Below are 15993 nucleotides of genomic sequence, written 5' to 3' on the forward strand. Positions count from 1 at the left end.
ATGAGGGAATTAAATGCAGCATCTCCAAGTTTGCAGATGATACGAAACTGGGTGGCAGTGTTAGCTGTGAGGAGGATGCTAAGAGGATGCAGAGTGACTTGGATAGGTTGGGTGAGTGGGCAAATTCATGGCAGATGCAATTTAATGTGGATAAATGTGAAGTTATCCACTTTGGTGGCAAAAATAGGAAAACAGATTATTATCTGAATGGTGGCCGATTAGGAAAAGGGGAGGTGCAACGAGACCTGGGTGTCATTATACACCAGTCATTGAAAGTGGGCATGCAGGTACAGCAGGCGGTGAAAAAGGCGAATGGTATGCTGGCATTTATAGCGAGAGGATTTGAGTACAGGAGCAGGGAGGTACTACTGTAGTTGTACAAGGCCTTGGTGAGACCACACCTGGAGTATTGTGTGCAGTTCTGGTCCCCTAACCTGAGGAAAGACATCCTTGCCATAGAGGGAGTACAAAGAAGGTTCACCAGATTGATTCCTGGGATGGCAGAACTTTCATATGAAGAAAGACTGGATGAACTGGGCTTGTACTCATTGGAATTTAGAAGATTGAGGGGGGATCTGATTGAAACGCATAAAATCCTAAAGAGATTGGACAGGCTAGATGCAGGAAGATTGTTTCCGATGTTGGGGAAGTCCAGAACAAGGGGCCACAGTTTGAGGATAAAGGGGAAGCCTTTTAGGACCGAGATTAGGAAAAACTTCTTCACACAGAGAGTGGTGAATCTGTGGAATTCTCTACCACAGGAAACAGTTGAGGCCAGTTCATTGGCTATATTTAAGAGGGAGTTAGATATGGCCCTTGTGGCTACGGGGATCAGCGGGTATGGAGGGAAGGCTGGGGCGGGTTCTGAGTTGGATGATCAGCCATGATCATAATAAATGGCGGTGCAGGCTCGAAGGGCCGAATGGCCTACTCCTGAACCTATTTTCTATGTTTCTATTATAGCACTGGCCACCACAGACTCGTAGAACATCCTCAGCATTGTCCGGCAGATGTTAAAGGACCTCGGTCTCCTCAGGAAATAGAGACTGCTCTGACCGTTCTTGTAGACAGCCTCAGTGTTCTTTGACCAGTCCAGTTTATTGTCAATTCGTATCCCCAGGTATTTGTAATCCTCCACCACGTCCACACTGACCCTCTGGATGGAAACTGGGGTAACCGGTACCTTAGTTCTCCTCAGGTCTACCACCAGCTCCTTAGTCTTTTTCACATTAAGCTGCAGATAAATCTGCTCACACCATGTGACAAAGTTTCCTACCGTAGCCCTGTACTCAGCGTCATCTCCCTTGCTGATGCATCCAACTATGGCAGAGTCATCCGAAAACTTCTGAAGATGACAAGACTCTGTGCAGTAGTTGAAGTCCGAGGTGTAAATGGTGAAGAGAAAGGGAGACAAGACAGTCCCCTGTGGAGCCCCAGTGCTGCTGATCACTCTGTCAGACACACAGTGTTGCAAGCACACGTACTGTGGTCTGCCAGTCAGGTAATCAAGAATCCATGATACCAGGGAAGCATCCACCTGCATCGCTGTCAGCTTCTCCCCAGCAGAGCAGGGCAGATGGTGTTGAACGCACTGGAGAAGTCAAAAACATGACCCTCACAGTGCTCGCTGGCTTGTCCAGGTGGGCGTAGACACGGTTCAGCAGGTAGACGATGGCATCCTCAACTTCTAGTCGGGGCTGGTAGGCGAATTGGAGGGGATCTAAGTGTGGCCTGACCATAGGCCGGAGCAGCTCCAGAACAAGTCTCTCCAGGGACTTCATGAAGTGGGAGGTCAATGCCACCGGTCTGTAGTCATTGAGGCCGCTGGGGCGCGGTGTCTTCGGCACAGGGACGAGGCAGGGCGTCTTCCGCAATACAGGAACCCTCCGGAGCCTCAGGCTCAGGTTGAATACATGGCGAAGTACTCCACATAGCTGAGGGGCACAGGCTTTGAGCACCCTGGTACTGACACCATCCGGTCCTGCAGCCTTGTTTGGGTTGAGACGTTTCAGCTGTCTTCTCACCTGTAGAGCTGTGAAGCCCACTGTGGTGGGGGAAGTGGTATAGTCATGAGAGCAGGGTGGGGGACTGTAAGGAGGGGTAGGAGGGGAGAGTGGAATATGTGTTGGTTGGGGGCCGACAATAGATGGCTTATGTGTGGGTTGGACAGGGGCCACACTGTCAAATCTGTTAAAAAACAGGTTAAGTTCATTGGCCCTGTCCACACTGCCTTCCACTCCTCTGTTGCTAGTTTGCTGGAACCCAGTGATGGTCCTCATCCCCCTCCAGACCTCTCTCTTGTTGTTCTGCTGGAGTTTCCACTCAAGCTTCCTCCTGTACCTGTCTTTAGCCTCCCTGATCCTGGCTTTCAGGTCCCTCTGCATTGCCCTCAGCTCCTCCCTATTTCCATCTCTAAACGCCCTCTTTTTAGCGTTCAGGATGTCCTTAATGTCCTTTGTCACCCATGGCTTGTTATTTGATTAACAAAGGACAAATAACATATAACAAAGAATCCTAAGTCCCTTTGCACTTCAGATTTTAGAATTTTCTCTCCTTTTAGAAAACATCCTACCCTCTTACCTCTTCTACCAAAGTGCATGACCATACAATTCCCGACACTGCATTTCATCTGCAAACTCTTTGCCCATTCTGCTAATATGCCTAAGTCCTTCTGTAGCCTCTCTACTTCCTCAAAACTACATAACCCTCCACCTATCTTTCTACTGTCCACAAACTTGGCCACAAAGCCATCAACTCATTGACATTTTAATGTAAAAAGAAGCGATCCCAACACAGACCCCTATGGAACACCACAGCCAACCAGAAAATGCTCCCTTTATTCCCACTCTCCCTCCTGCCAATCAGTCAATTCCTTATCCATGCTAGTATCTTTTCTGTAATACCACTGGCTCAAAGCTTGTTAAACATCCTCATTGTGTGGCATCTTGTCAAACTCCCTCTGAATATTTAAGTACACCTGTTCACCCAGTAATAACACCTATCATGTAATCTCTGGTCTGGTCTCCAATTATCCCTGTGTACAGTCTCTAACTGCTCTACCTTTGCAGGCTGACAGACCATTTCTGCACTCCTATCCTCTAATGCTTTAGCCTGAGACTAGGCTGACCAGCAGCATCTCCCCATGGTAACACATTGCTGGTTTAGCACTTTCAATTCATTTTTCAATCTCTTTCACCTTCTGTGAGAATGTCATGTACTGCTGCTTTGCTAAGATTGCCAGCTCTGGTTCCCCTTTCTCTCGAGGGAGCCCTACTTCATTAAGTATAGACATGATACAGTGTCCCATTTCACCCCATTTTAGTCCAGTTTGTCTGACCAGTTTACTGGCATACCATGGCTCACTGATAGGTAAGTGAGTTTCCCAAATCCTGCACTGTAGTCAGTCCACCCAGGAACTCTGCATTCCCCACATGCGGGGAGGGGGTTGTGGGGGTGGTCTCTGTCATATTCTTGCACTTAAACATATTAATTTCTGTTGAATCACCAACTCCTGCTTGCAGCACTAATTGCATGAAATCAGGTTTACTAATTCAGTGAGTGGGGACCAAAGACACTCACGACTGGCAGGTAAGTTAACTGCTTATTTACAGGACAAGACAGGCACTAAACATTCACTAAGTTCTTCAAGCTACATTCAGTTACAAATACTTTTCTAAAGTGTACAATCAGGCCCTTTCTCATTGCAACATACTTGCACTGTTCTCGTGACACAATTTGTGACCTCCAGTACATTGGTGAGCCCCTGTAGCAAGAAACCAGGGGCTTTCAGCATACTAAATTTGCACTCTATTGGTGCCATAATGTCATCAGCCAGTGCCGTGATGTTAAACAGCAGCCAAGGAAGGCTTGCACAGCTCCTTAAATGGACCAATCCCTCGCTCATATGGGGGAGTGGCTTTCAATGAACAGGCAAGTTTGACACTTACTGCAACCATTCTTGCTCCTGATTTATCATGACTGACTTTGTTTGAGAAAATAGGATGGCTTTCTTTTGGCGTTAAGTATCTCTGATAATTCAAAACAATCTGAAATGATTGGAATTGTAATAATAAGAAGTAAACTTAATTTAAAACTAAATAATTAAATTTAGTTAAAAAGCTCATTCAATTTCAAAGTGATGCAAAATCATTTTTATACAAGGTTGGTAACCCACAACTCAAAGGAAACAATTTGGGGTTCCTGTATCAGCTGTCCATGCTATTTAGCAGCAAAAGCAAAGTGCACCATAATCATCTCCACTTTGCACTAAATGGTGAATATATCCATGGAGAAGTCTTTTAACCTCCAGGAAGTCTTGGATGGATGTCCATGCTTGCTGCATGTAAATGGAAGTCCAAAATATCCTGAAGCAACTGGAGCCAGAGGTTATCACCTAGCGAGATTGCTCAATTGTGCAACGATGATTGTGTTTCAAGCAGTAATTAACATGGATGCAGCTGCCTTACACAAATTAACTGTGCTGTGTGGCTATCTTCTTTGCTCAGCTGGAGGATGTGAAGGTTTCTGGCAAGGCATGCCAATTTACTCCTTGGATTGGTTGCCACACTGGGCAATCAGTTTACAAAGCAGTTATGAATCAATCATACTGTTGAGTCACGAGTCACATGAGTAAGGATGGGCAGTAGTAAACCTGCTGGGGTTTATTCAAAAAGTTGCAGAATTTCCAATACAGGCACAAGCTTTATATTACAGCATGTTTTGTTTATTTAGTTTCTTGAATTTAGATTTTTAGGAATCCTCATGAAATTTGGAATTTGTGTTTCCAGATCCAGGTCTTCCGGATAGTAATCCATCTCCATTACTATGCCTTGGAACTCAATTGCAGCGTATGCTCCCTGAATGCCAAAGATGTTACTGCAATTAAAATGAAATTCATGTGCGAATGTTTAAATTGAACATGTCAAAGTTTGTTTGAAAAGCAGAAAGATGTGGCATTTTCAATAATGGAGGAGTTGAAATAGAACAGATGCTCTTTAACGTATCAGAGTTTTGAACTCTGGGGCCAGCTACTACACACAAAACTGAACATCCTGGAACACATCAGTGCACAGACAAATGAATCAACAGTACTTTTGTTGTCCCTGACAGATGAGCCATTCAAAATTGATGAAATGACATTTATTTTCCTTCTTTTATGCTTTTAAATTCCAACTGCAGATCCATTGGCAGCACTCATACTTTGAAGTCAGAAGGTTGTGGGTTCCAGCCTTGCCCTGAATATAGAAGGTTGAGACTGCCTGAGCTGCCTCATTGAAGTGCAATATTCTGAGAACATGTTAAACTGAGGATGTATCTACTGTAGAAATAGGAAGTGCTTGAAGTACTCAGCAGATCTGGCAAAGTTTCTGGAAAAGGAAACAGGCAAAGTTTTAGTTGCAGGAACTGAACTATGATGTGATCTGTCATCTCAGGTGGGTTAGAAATATCCCAAGGGACAAATACAAAGAAGGCTGACAAGTTATCTCGGATGCCTCAGAAGCCTGACTGAGAATTCGCCCAGCAAACTACATCACTAAGGAAAGTATCTTGTCAGGAGGAGGGACCTTGCTGGTTGAAGTCAGCTTCCCCTTCCAACTTTGTGATTTTGCAAGGGAATGGAGACTTCAGCCGGTAAGCTTCCCGCTTGTGACCAAATAATCTACTTTCATGTAGCATGGGAACAGCTCCCATGTTTTCAGTCAATCACTCATTTATATAAATCTTACACAAATCCTGTTTTTATTTTCCATAGATTCCCCTCAACTGCTCTCAGATTTTATCACTCACCCACACACACTGCCAATCTATGGTGGTCAATTAACCTATTAGCCCCACACTTCCAAAGAAATTGGAGGACCCAGAGGAAATCCATATGGTCACAAGGAGAATCTTCAAATTCCAGATGGACCAGACTAAACCTATTTCTCTGGGGTTACTAGATGCTCTAACTCTGTGTCTGGTCTGACTCCAACACTGCGGCACCTGCAAATAGACGAGGAAAGAGGAGCAAATAACATTTTTGTAATTATTTTTATTTGGTTTTAATATTTTCAATTATTTTTATTTTAATTGTTTGAATCTATTTAGTGTAGTTATTTCTATTTAGTTTAAAGGTTTTCGCCAACTTCAATATCGATGTCAGAGGCACTGAGCAACACTTGATGTCCTTGACAGATTTGACAAAGTCCAAAGCTCCGCCAAGCAAGGTGTTAAATGGCTGGGGTCCCTGATTTAATTTCCATTGAAACCTCACCATCTCATTGTCCCAAGTAAAAGGACAAATATTTGGTCCACAGGCTGCAATTCTGTTTGACAGCCCTGTCTGGCAGGGTTGTAACTGTTATCCGATTGCTTGTTACAGTGTAAATACTCAAAAAGGATTACTTGGTAAACATATGCTTAAAGGTGCACATATGGGGAAGGGAAAGAGTATAATGGATGTTTTAAGCTGAGACCTTTCATCAGGGCTGCCTGGCCTGCTGGGTTCCTCTAGCTTTTTGTGTGTGTTGCATGGATTTCCAGCATCTGCAGATTTTCTCTTGTTTTTCATATGGGGAAGGAGATATTTATTCACAGTGTATTGTCTCCCTGATTGCCCCAGATTGTGAGAAAACAACGAGATAACCACATTGGGGTCATCTGTGGGGAGGAACAGATGTAAATGGTAAATATCCTTCCTCGAGAATATTGGTGAACCACATTTGGTTTTAAGCAACAATACAGTAATAAGATCTCACAACACAGTAACAGGCTATCTGGACCACTATAACAAAGCTGTCCATCAGATACCACCTATATTTACCAACACTGTTCTATACTTGGTGATTTACATGCTCGGCTGGATATTTCATAAATGCTGTGAGACACAGGTAGTACTTTCTAGATTATAACCATCTTTAATGTGAAAAATTTCTTTGGATCTCCTGTAAACCCCTTCCCATTGATCATAAACCTGTCTGCTAGTTTTTGACATCTCTATAATGGGGAAAAGTTTCCTTCTGCATATCCCGTCCATGACCCTCATAATTTTGTATACCCTCACTCAGGTCCCCCTCAGCCTCATCTGCTTCAGGAAACCAAATCTTCGATTTCCTCAATGTGACTATGACCAATAGCTGGTCCTGGTCCAACCACACTGATGCCAGGGACAAAAAAGCTCACCAAAACCTCTCCTTCATCAGAAAGCTATCAAAATATGCAACGTCCTTGTCGATTCTTATCAATTTTTATCAATGCACCATAAAAAGCATTCTGTCTGAAAGCATAACAGCTTGGTTTGGCTTCTGCTCTGCACATGACTGCATGAAACTGCAGAGAGTTGTGGTTAACACAGGAACTAGCCTCCCCTCGATGGACTTTGTCCATTTCTCACTGCCTTAGTAAAGCAGCCATAATAATTAGACTTTACCCACCCCAGACAATCTCTCTTCTCCCCTTTCCCATCAGGCAGAAGATAGAAAGGCCTGAAAGTTCATATGCAAGGATCAAGGACAGCTTCTATCCCATGGTTATCAGACTCTAAAATGGGCCTCTAGTATGATAAGGTGGACACTTGGCCTCACAATGTACCTGGTTATGATCTTGCACTTAATCATCTACCTTCACTGCACTTTACAGTGGTGTTTGCATTGTCATTGTTTTACCGTATTCTAGCTCAATGCTTTGACCAGTATAAAAAATGCAGGACAAGCTTTGCACTCTACCTTAGTGCATGTGATAATAACAAACACAGCAATAACAAAGACAGCACCTCTGGCTACATCTCATATCCCAGGCAACATCCTGATGAGTCTTTTTGGTACCCTCTTCACAGAATTTGCATCTTTCCAAAAGCATGCTGACCAGAACTGTACACAAGACTTCAGCAATGACATAACAAATATTTTTTAAAGCTGTACCATAACATCTCTGCTATTCTACACTATGTCAAAGCTAATAAAGGTCAATATTCCATTTACCTCTAACTGTGCTACCACCTTCAGGTATCCCTGGATTTGTACACCAAGGTTTCCTCTGTTGTGCAATTATCCCTCGATCCCGAACATTAATTGTGTATGTCCCATCCCTATTACTTCTCCCAAAGTGCATCACATCACACTTTGCATGATTAAATTTACATATTTTTGCTCTGCTCATTTTGCGATATGATTAATATCTTCTTGTAATATAACATTATCCTCTTCCATATCATGAATATGGCCTATCTTCAGTTCATTTGTAAACAAGCTAATCATGCATCCAACTTACACATCAAAGTTGTCAATGTTCACAACATGTAGTAATCGTCCCATAAGGATCCTTGTGGCCACTAGAACAACCTCTCACCAACACCCTCAGACTCTTAGCACTTCCAGTTTTGGAGCAAAATGTCAGTTTCATGGTTCCCATTACCAAGAACAACCAATTGATTTTAAGTTCTGGATTTGTTTATTTGTTTGCAAGTTTCTGTGCTACCAGATTGTGTCTGATACTCAGGTTTAAGTAATCAATAAAATACAGCTGGTAGTCAAATTAATTTGCATACCCTTTCTTCGTGTTGCTTAATTAAGAAGATTCTGCTTTTTTCCAGATATACAGTGTGGAAATAGGCCCTTCTGGCCTTTCGAGCCACATCACCAGCAACCCACTGATTTAACCTTAGCCGAATCACGGGACAATATACAATGAGCAAGAAAACTACTAACCAGTACATCGTTAGAGTGTGGGAGGACCGAGAAGCACCAAGAGTAAACTCATGTATTCACAGGTGGACATACAAACTGTTATAGACAGTGCCGGAATTGAACACCCCAAGCTGTAATAGTGTCATGCGAACCACTGCACTGTTGTGGTGCCCCACCCCCTGCGTCATAGCAGTTTACCAACTTAGAATATTCAAAGTATCTTCCAGACATAGTTCAATCACTGTTGTGAGGTAGGAAATACTGCAGCCTACAATTTGGGGCACCACAGTAGTGTAGCAGTTAGCACAATGCAATTGCAGCTCAGAATTTCGCAGTTTACTTCTGTCCTCCTCGGTAAGGGAGTTTCTACATTCTTCCCATGAGCACAGGGGTTTTCTTCGGGGGCTCCGGTTTCCTCCCACAAACCAAAGACGATCCTGTTAATGTTGATTGAAGGGTGAAAATTGACCCGAACAGTCCAATTTTCTTCCAAGGAATTCCAAGGGATCTTTTACATTTGCCATACCGAGGCTCCTGGGCCTCGGCAGAGCTTGATGACTAGATCTGCAAGAAATGAATCCAACTGCTGTTTCTTACGCAGACCGCGTTAGGGAAGTAGAGCTGGAGCTGGATGACCTTTGGATCATTTGGGAGATGGAGGGGTTGACTAACAGGAATTACAGGAAGATGGTTACACCTTAAGGGCAGGACAGAATTGACCATCGGAAAAGGAAAAGGTGATAGGCAACCAGCACAGGTTACCCCTATGGCCTTTCCCCTCAATACTATTATTATACAATACTGGATACTACTGGGAGGGGGCAGGAACAACCTAACAGAGAGAATCCAAACAGTCAGGCTTCTGACTCTGTGGTTCAGAAGGCCAGGGGAGGAGAAGAGGTGAGCAGTAGTGATAGGGAATTGATTGGTTAGGGCAACAGACAGGAGGACTGTACACGAGAACAAGATTCCTGGATGATACATTGTCTCCTGGATGCCGGAGTCAGGGACATCTCGGGTTGAGGCCATATCATTCTTAAGAGGGTGGTGATCAGCCAGAAGCTGTGGTCCAGGTTAGTATCAATGACATCGGCAGGAAGGGTAACGAGGCCAAGCAAAATGAGTTCAAAGAGTTAAGTGCTAAGTTAAAGGAGAGGAGCTCCAGGGTAGTGATCTCAGCATTGCTACCTATACCGTGTGCTAATGAAGCTGGAAATAGGAAGATAATACAGTTTAGTAAGTGACTAAGGAGATGATACTGGAGGAAGGGCCTCATATTTATTAGATCATTGGACTCTCTTTCCAGGGAATCTTCTTCCAAGGAATGCCAAGGGATCATTTAAATTTGACGTACAGAAGCTCCTAGGCTTTGAAAGAGCTTGATGACTGGACTTGCAAGAGGTGCATCCAACTACAGCTTCTTACACAGACTGTGTTACAGATGGGATGGTTTATACCTGAACCAGAGAGGGACCAATATCCTGGAAGGAGAGTTTACTAGGGCTGTTCCAGGATGGGGAGGGGGAAGCTACAGGTTGATCAGGACCAGGTACAAGGGCAGCTAATGAAATGGTTGTGGGGAACGTAGATGTTAAGCCTACATACAAAACCAGAAACCAAAACCAGGAACCAGGAGCATGATGGGTGTGCAATGTTCTGATCTGTGTCTATTTCAATGCAATGAGGATTGCAGGTAGAGCAAATGAGCTTAGGGCATGGATCAACACCTGGAATTATGATATTGTAGTCATTATTAGAGTTGATTGCAGGAAGGGCAGGACTGGCAGTTCGGCATTCTGAGGATCCATTGTTTTAGACATGATAGAGTGGGAGAGATTAAAGAGGCAATTCCAGTCAGAAAATGTCACACCAGTGTTCAGACAGGACAGACTGGAGGGCTCATCTACTGAGTCTATCTGTCATGCAACAATGCTGAAAAACTAATTTACTCATTATATCGAATAGACTAGATTACTGCAAGGCATTTTTTTACTGGCCTTCCAAAACATTCAACTGACAAACTTCAACCATTCAGAACATAGCTGATGGACTTTTAACTGAAACCAGGAAGAGGGAGCACATCACTCCCATCCTAGCTACTCTGCATTGGCTTTTGTATCTTTTAGATTTGATTTTAAAGTTCTCTCACTTGTTTTTAAAGCTCTCAACAGACTGGCACCAGAGTGAATTACAGAATCACTTTGGTTTTATAATCCTGCTTGAGCTCTCAGGTCTGTTTCCGCCAGTCATTTAAATATAATCAATCTCCCTCAAACCATAATTGTCAGGTCAGCTTTTTTGAACTATGTTCCTAAACTATGGAAAACAATATCTAAAACTATAAGGAATACAGACTCAGTTGATACGTTTAACTTCTAGCTCAAAATCTACTTATTTAACCTTGCTTTTAACTAACATAAATTTGCCTTTCATTTTCATGTTTGCAGTTTATCCCATTGTAAAGCACTTTGAAATATATTGTTTGTATGAAAAATGCTCTATAAATAAGATTATTGTTATTATTATTGTAGGGTGGACCAGAGGAATAAGAAGTGGATAACTAGGTTAATGGATTACATTGGTAACACATCAAAGTGCTGGAGGAACTCAGCAGCCCAGGCAGCATTTATGGAAAAGAGTACACAGTCAATGTGCCAGGCTGAGACCCTCCATCAGGACTGGAAAAAAAGATGAAAAGTCAGAGCAAGAAGGTGGGGGGAGGGAAGTGAGAAGTACAAGGTGGTAGGTGATAGGTGAAACCAGGAGAGGGGGATGGGTGAAGTAAAGAGCTGAGAAGTGGATTGGTGAAAGAGATAAAGGGCTGGAGAAGAGAGTATCTGATATGAAAGATAGTAGGCCATGGAAGAAAAAGGAAGGGAGAAGGAGCACCAGAGGGAGATGATGGCCAGATAAGGAGATAAGGAGAGAGAGGGAAATGGGTACAGGGGAATAGTGGGGGAGGTGGGAGGCAATCACCAACAGATTGAGAAATCAAAGTTCATGCCATCAGGTTGGAGGCTACCCAGACAGAAAATAAAGTTTTGCTGCTCCAACCTGAATGTGACCTCATCACAACTGTAAAGGAGGCCTTGGACTGACATGTTGAAATGGGGATGGGAAGTGGAATTGAAATGGCTGCCACTGGAAGATCACGCTTTTTCTGGTGGAAAGAGCGTAGGTACTCAGTGAAGTGATAGGGCAGATACGCACGAAATGGAAGAAATGCGGGTGATGGCAGCATTGATGGTGGAGGAAGAAAAACCCTTTCTTTGAAGAAGGAGGAAATCTCAATAGTTCTGGAATGAAATCCATCATCCTGAGAGCAGATGCAGCAGAGACGGAGGAAATGAGAGAAGGGGATGGCATTTTTACAAGTGACAGGGTATGAAGAGGTATGGTCCAGGTAGCTGTGAGAATCAGTGGGTTTATAATAGACATCAGTAGATAAACTGTCTCCAGAGAAAGAAACAGAGAGATTGAGAAAGAGGGGGAGGTGTTGAAAATGGACCAAGTAAATTTGGGGCAGTTGGAGGCAAAGTTGATGAAATTGACAAGGTCAGCATGGGTGCAGAGAGCAGGACCAATGCAGTTGTCGATGTAGTGTAGGAAAAGCTGAGTGATACCAGTGTAGGCTTGGAACATAGACTGTTTCATGTAGCAACAAAAAGGCAGGCATAGCTGGGACCCATGCGAGTGCCCATGGATACACCTTTCGTTTGAAGGAAGTAGGAGGAGCTGAAGGAGAAGTGTAAGGGCCATTTCCACCAGATGGAGGAAAATGATGGAGGAGGAGAACAGGTCGTATCTGCTGTCTGGAAAGAAGCAGAGAGCTTTAAAGACTGCTTTATAGGGGATGGAGATGTACTGGGACTGGATGTCCATGGTGAAAATGAGATAATCAGGCCAGGGAACTTGAAGTCATCGAAAAGATCCAGAGCATATAAAGGATCATGGATGTAGGTAGGAAGGGATTGAACTAGGGGGGATAACATAGATTCAAGGTATGCAGATACAAGTTCAGTGGGGCAGGAACAAACAGAAACAATGGGTCCACCTGGACTAGCAGGTTTGTGGATCTTGGGTATGAGGTAGAAATTGGAGGTGCAGGGTAAGAGAACTATGAGGTTATGAGCCATTTGGGTTGCCTCCAACCTGATAGCATGAATATCAATTTCTGAAACTTATGATAATGCCCCCGCTTCACCATTCCCCTATTCTCATTTCCCTATCTCCTTACCCGCATATCACATCCTTTTGGTGATTCTCTCCATTCCCTTCCTCTACCCTTTCCTATCAGATTCCCCCTTCTCCAGCCCTTTATCTCTTTCACTAATCCACTTCACAGCTCTTTACTTCACTTCACTCCCTCTCCTGGTTTCACCTATCACCCTCCACCTTGTACCTCTTCCTCTCCTCCCCACCACCTTCTTGCTCTGACTTCTCATTTTTTTTTCTAGTTCTGATGAAGGGCCTTTTCTATAGTGCTGCCTGGCCTGTTGAGTTCTTCCAGCATTTTGTGTATATTGCTTGGATTTCCAACATCTGCAGATTTTCGCTTGTTAATGGATTATTATCAATACTCAGTGGGATTTATATGAACAAATTTGTAGTGAGATAGCAGACAGTTGCAAGAAAAATAAGGTTGTGATAGTAGGTGATTTTAATTTTCCACATATTGATTAAGATTCCCATATTGTAAAAAGACGGTATGAAATGGATTTCATTAAATGTGTTCAGGAAAGTTTCCTTATTCAATATATAGAAGTCCAGGCTAGAGAGGGCACAATACTGGATCTCGTATAAGGAAACAAGACAGGGCAGGTGACAAAAGTGTGTATAGGGGAACACTGCATCTTGTGATCATAATTCCATCACTTTCAAGATAATTATGGAGGATAGGACTGGTCTTCAGGATGAGATTGTAAATTGGAGGAAGGCCAATTTTAATGGCAGCAGAAAGGATCTGGCAAGTGTGGATTGGGATAGGCTGTTTTCTGACAAAGGGATACTTGTTAAGTGGGACCCTCTTTGTACCCTCTCCAATGTCAGCACATCCTTTCTTAAATAAGGAGCCCAAAACTGCCCACAGTACTCCGAGTGAGGTCTTACCAGTGCCTTATAGAGCCTCAACATCACATCCCTGCTCCTATTCTCTATTCTTCTAGAAATGAATGCCAACATTGCATTCGCCTTCGTCACCACCGACTCAACCTGGAGGTTAACCTTAAGGGTATCCTGTACGAGGACTCCCAAGTCCCGTTGCATCTCAGAACTTTGAATTCTCTCCCCATTTAAATAATAGTCTGCCCATTTATTTCTTCTGCCAAAGTGCATAACCATACACTTTCCAACATTGTATTTCATTTGCCACTACTTTGTCCATTCTCCCAATCTGTCCAAGTTTCTCTGCAGGTTCTCTGTTTCCTCAGCACTACCGGCCCCTCCACCTATCTTTGTATCATCAGCAAACTAAACCACAAAGCCAACCATTCCATAATCCAAATCGTTGTTGTGCAACGTATAAAGGAGCGGCCCCAACACGAACCCCTGTGGTACACCACTGGTAACCGGCAGCCAGCCAGAATAAAATCCCTTTATTCCCACTCTCTGTTTCCTGCCAATCAGCCAACGCTTTATCCACGTATGTAACTTTCCAGTAATTCCATGGGCTCTTATCTTGTTAAGCAGCTTCATGTGTGGCACCTTGTCAAAGGCCTTCTGAAAATCCAAATATACAACATCCACTGCATCTTCCTTGTCTAGCCTACTTGTAATTTCCTCAAAAAATTGCAATAGGTTTGTCAGGCAGGATTTTCCTTTAAGGAAACCATGCTGAGTTCTGCCTATCTTGTCATATGCCTCCAGGTACTCTGTAGCCTCATCCTTGACAATCGACTCCAACAACTTCCCAACCACCAATGTCAAGCTAACAGGTCTATAATATCTTCTTTGCTTCCTTGCTCCCTTCTTAGATAGCGGAGTGACATTTGCAATCTTCCAGTCCTCCTGAACCATGCCAGAATCTATTGAATTTTGAAAGATCATCGCTAATGCCTCCACAATCTCCACAGCTACATCCTTCAGAACACGAGAGTGCATTCCATCTGGTCTGGAAGATTTACCTACCCTTAGACTATTCAGCTTCCTTTCTTTGTCGTAATTGTGACTGCGCACACCTCTCTTCTCTGACACCTTTGAGTGTCCGGTATACTGCTGATGTCTTCCTCAGTGAAGACTGATGCAAAATACTCATTCAGTTCCTCCGCCATCTCCTTATCTCCCATTTCAATTTCTCCAGCATCATTTTCTATCAGTCCTATATCTACTCTCACCTGTCTTTTACTCTTTATATACTTGAAAAAGCTTTTAGTATCCTCTTTGATATTATTTGCTAGCTTCCTTTCATAGTTCATCTTTTCCCTCTTGATGACCTTCTTCGTTTCCTTTTGTAAGCTTTTAAAAACTTCCCAATCTTCTGTCTTCCCACGAATTTTTGCTTCCTTGTATGCCCTCTCCTTTGCTTTAACTTTGGCTTTGACTTCTCTTGTCAGCCATGGTTGCATCCTTTTTCCATTCGAAAATTTCTTTTTTCTTTGGAATATATCTGTCTTGCATCTTCCTCACTTCTTGCATAAACTCCAGCCACTGCTGCTCTGCCGTCCTTCCCGCCAGTGTCCCTTTCCAGTCAACTCTGGCCAGTTCCTCTCTCATGCCACTGTAATTTCCTGTACTCCACTGAAATACCGACACATCGGATTTCTGCTTCTCTTTCTCAAACTTCACAGAGAACTCAATCATGTTATGATCACTGCCCCCCAAGGGTTCCTTCACTTCAATCTCTCTAATCACCTCTGGTTCATTTCACAAAACCCAGTCCAGTACAGCCAATCCCCTAGTGGGCTCAACAACAAGCTGTTCGAAAAAGCCATCTCGTAGACATTCTACAAATTCTCTCTCTTGAGATCCAGTGCCGACCTGATTTTCCAAATCCACTCGCATGTTAAAATCCCCCACAATTATCATAACACTGCCCTTCTGACAAGCCTTTTCTATTTCCTGTTGTAATTTGTAGTCCATATCACTGCAGCTGTTAGGAGGCCTGTATATAACTGCCATCAGGGTCCTTTTACCCCTGCGATTTCTTAGCTCAACCCATAAAGATTCTGCACCTTCTGATCCTATGTCACCTCTTTCTAATGATTTAATATCATTTCTTACCAATAAAGCCACGCCACCCCCTCTGCCTACCTTCCTACCCTTCCGATACACCGTGTATCCTTGGACATTCAGCTCCCAGAGACATGCATCCTTTAGCCACGTCTCAGTGATG

The sequence above is a fragment of the Mobula hypostoma genome, chromosome 5, assembly GCF_963921235.1.
Source record: "Mobula hypostoma chromosome 5, sMobHyp1.1, whole genome shotgun sequence".
NCBI classification, from domain to species: Eukaryota; Metazoa; Chordata; class Chondrichthyes; order Myliobatiformes; family Myliobatidae; genus Mobula; species Mobula hypostoma.